The sequence below is a fragment of the Salmo salar genome, unplaced genomic scaffold (assembly GCF_905237065.1).
Source record: "Salmo salar unplaced genomic scaffold, Ssal_v3.1, whole genome shotgun sequence".
In the NCBI taxonomy this organism is placed as follows: domain Eukaryota; kingdom Metazoa; phylum Chordata; class Actinopteri; order Salmoniformes; family Salmonidae; genus Salmo; species Salmo salar.
Genome location: NW_025548359.1, coordinates 216,000 through 220,000, shown reverse-complemented (window position 1 = coordinate 220,000; position 4,001 = coordinate 216,000).

The following is a 4,001-nucleotide window of genomic DNA, read 5'->3' as shown; positions in this document are numbered from 1 at the left end:
TAGTCCACAATCATCTCCTTAGTCTTGGTTACATTGAGGGATAGGTTGTTATTCTGGCACCACCCGGCCAGGTCTCTGACCTCCTCCCTATAGGCTGTCTCGTCGTTGTCGGTGATCAGGCCTACCACTGTTGTGTCGTCTGCAAACTTAATGATGGTGTTGGAGTCGTGCCTGGCCATGCAGTCGTGGGTGAACAAGGAGTACAGGAGGGGACTGAGCACGTACCCCTGGGGAGCTCCAGTGTTGAGGATCAGCGTGGCAGATGTGTTGCACATACTCTCACCACCTGGGGGCGGCCCGTCAGGAAGTCCAGGATCCAGGAGCATAGGGAGGTGTTTAGTCCCAGGTTCCTTAGCTTAGTGATGAGCTTTGAGGGCACTATGGTGTTGAACGCTGAGCTGTAGTCAATGAACAGCATTCTCACATAGGTGTTCCTTTTGTCCAGGTGGGAAAGGGCAGTGTGGAGTGCAATAGAGATTGCATCATCTGTGGATCTGTTTGGGCAGTATGCAAATTGGAGTGGGTCTAGGGTCCAGGGTTTCTGGGATAATGGTGTTGATGTGAGCCATTACCAGCCTTTCAAAGCACTTCATGGCTACGGACGTGAGTGTTACGGGTCTGTAGTCATTTAGGCAGGTTGCCTTTGTGTTCTTGGCCACAGGGACTATGGTGGTCTGCTTGGAACATGTTGGTATTACAGACTCAATCAGGGACATGTTGAAAATGTCAGTGAAGACACCTGCCAGTTGGTCAGCACATTCCCGGAGCACACGTCCTGGTATTCCGTCTGGCCCCGCAGCCTTGTGTCGGCTACGGAGAGCGTGATCACACAGTCGTCCAGAACATCTGATGCTCTCATGCGTGTTTCAGTGTTACCTGCCTTTAAGCGAGCATAGAAGTAATTTAGCTCGTCTGGTAGGCTCGTGTCACTGGGCAGCTTGCGTCTGTGCTTCCCTTTGTAGTCTGTAGTAGTTTGCAAGCCCTGCCACATCTGTCGAGCGTCGAAGCCGGTGTAGTATGATTCGATCTTAGTCCTGTATTGACACTTTGCCTGTTTGATGGTTCATCGCAGTGCATAGCGGGATTTATTATAAGCTTCTGGGTTAGAGTCCCGCTCCTTGAAAGCGGCAGCTCTACACTTTATCTCAGTGCGGATATTGCCTGTAATCCATGGCTTCTGGTTGGGGTATGTACGTACGGTCACTGTGGAGAAGATGTCATCGATGCACTTATTGATGAAGGCTGGTGACTGAGGTGGTATACTCCTCAATGCCATTGGATGAATCCCGGAACATATTCCAGTCTGTGCTAGCAAAACAGTCCTGTAGTTTAGCATCTGCTTCATCTGACCACTTTTTATTGACCGAGTCACTGGTGCTTTCTACTTTAGTTTTTGGAGGATCAGGAGGATAGAATTATGGTCAGATTTGCCAAATGTAGGGCAATGGAGAGCTTTGTTCGCATCTCTGTGTGTGGAGTAAAAGTGGTTGCATATTTAACATGCTGGTAGAAATGAGGTAAAAACGGATTTAAGTTCCCTGCATTAAAGTCCTCCGGCCACTAGGAGCGCCACCTCTGGATGAGTGTTTTCCTGTTTGCTTGTGGCAGAATACAGCTCGTTGAGTGCGGTCTTAGTGCCATCATCGGTTTGTGGGAGTAAATAGACAGCTACGAAATAATACAGATGAAAACTATCTTGGTAAATAGTGTGGTCTACAGCTTATCATGAGATACTCTACCTCAGGCACGGTATTGTAGTGTATATAGGGAATAGGGCTCTGACCAGACATATTGTAGTCTGAATAGGGAATAGGGTCTACAGCTTATCATGAGATACAAAACCTTGAGACTTCGTTAGATTTCCTGCACCAGCTGTTGTTTACAAATATACATAGACCGTCACCCCTTGTCTTACCAGAGGCGGCTGTTCTATCCTGCCGAAAAAGCTTTAAACCCACCCAGCTGTATGTCATTCATGTCGTCGTTCAGCAACGACTCGGTGAAACATAAGATATTACAGTTTTTTAATGTCCCGTTGGTAGGATAATCTTGATCGTAGGTCATCCATTTTGTTTTCCTCTGATTGCACGTTGGCCAATAGAACGGATGGCAGTTGGGGGTTTACTCGAATTCTACCCTACGAATTCTCAGAAAGCAGCCTGACCTCCGCCACCTTTTTCTCCGTCTTCTCTTCACGCAAATGACGGGGGATTTGGGCCCGTTCCCGGGAGAGCAGTATATCCTTCGTGTCGGACTCCTTAAAGGAAAAAAGCTTCTTCTTGTTCGAGGTGAGTAATCGCTGTTCTGAATCTCCAGAAGTTATTTTCGGTCGTAAGAGACGGTAGCGGCAACATTATGTACAAAATAAGTTTAAAAAAAATAAGTTACAAACAACGCTAAAAAAAAACGAAGAAAATAGCAGAGTTGGTTGGGAGCCCGTAAAACGTCAGGAATCCTCGCCGGCGCCATTCTACTTCATTCTAAGCATACAGCCAAAGCAATACTGGACTGGCTTCATATCAAGAATGTGAAAGTCCTTGAGTTGTCCAGCCAAAGCCCCAGACTTGAATCCCATTTGGAAAAATCCGTGGAAAGACTTGAAGATTGCTGTTCATCGCCACTCCCCATCTAACTTAAAATCTGCAAGGAAGAATGGGAGAAAATCCCCAAATGCTGATACAGAATGTATTCAGCAATCGCCATCAAAGGTGTCTCTACAAAGCATTGTGTGTGTGAATACTTTTATTTATTTAACCTTTATTTAACTAGGCAAGTCAGAGGTTAATAACAAATTCTTATTTACAATGACAGCCTTCCAGGGAACAGTGGGGTTAACTGCCTTGTTCAGGGAGCAGAACGACAGATTTTTACCTTGTCAGCCAGGAGATTCGATCCAGCAACCTTTCGGAAACTGACCCAACTCTCTAACCACTAGGCTACCTGCCGCCCAAGGCGAATTTTCTTATGCAAATCGTATATATTTCTGTATTTCATTTTCAATAAATTTTAAAACATTTCTATTTATGTTTTCACTTTGTCATTATAGGGTATTGTTTAGTGAGAGGGGGGGGGAGAAAAAAATGATTTAATCCATTTTGAACTCAGGCTGTAATAAACAAAATGTGGAGTAAATCAATGTGGGTTGAATACTTTCTGAAGGCGCTGTATACTGTTGTAATGATGGTGGAGCACTGGGAAACAAAACAACACAGAGTTTATGCCTTTCGATAGCCTAACACCTCAGAGATGTCTGAAACGCATGCATTAGGATAGGATCATTTCCATTAGCGGGAACGACTGACCATTAGCCTAGATAGGATAATGACCCATTAGCAGGACTGACCATTAGGCTAAACTTTACAATAAGACTCAAATCTATTGTGAAAAGACAGAAACACTGGAAGAAAGTCTTTAATTTTCATCTGCATGTCATGTATTTCACTGGGGGGAAGTAATGTTGGTTAATGAAGAGTCCATTCACTTCCTCCCTGAACATCTAGAAGTTAGAGTGTAACAGAACGGAGGTGGAACTGTACACCCTGCACACTGTATTGCTTCAACATGTTGTTTCATCTGACCTCTGTTTCCATACCAGTTTGTTGTTGGTCAAAGCCATCTGGCCTCTGTTTCAATACTAGTTTGTTGTTGGGCAAAGCTATCTGGCCTCTGTTTCCATACCAGTTTGTTTTTGGCAAAGCCATCTGGGTAAAGCCATCTGGCCTCTGTTTCCATACCAGTTTGTTGTTGGGCAAAGCCATCTGGGTAAAGCCATCTGGCCTCTGTTTCAATACCAGTTTGTTGTTGGGCAAAGCCATCTGGCCTCTGTTTCAATACTAGTTTGTTATTGGGCAAAGCCATCTGGGTAAGCCATCTGGCCTCTGTTTCCATACCAGTTTGTTGTTGGGCAAAGCCATCTGGCCTCTGTTTCCATACCAGTTTGTTGTTGGGCAAAGCCATCTGACCTCTGTTTCAATACTAGTTTGTTGTTGGGCAAAGCCATC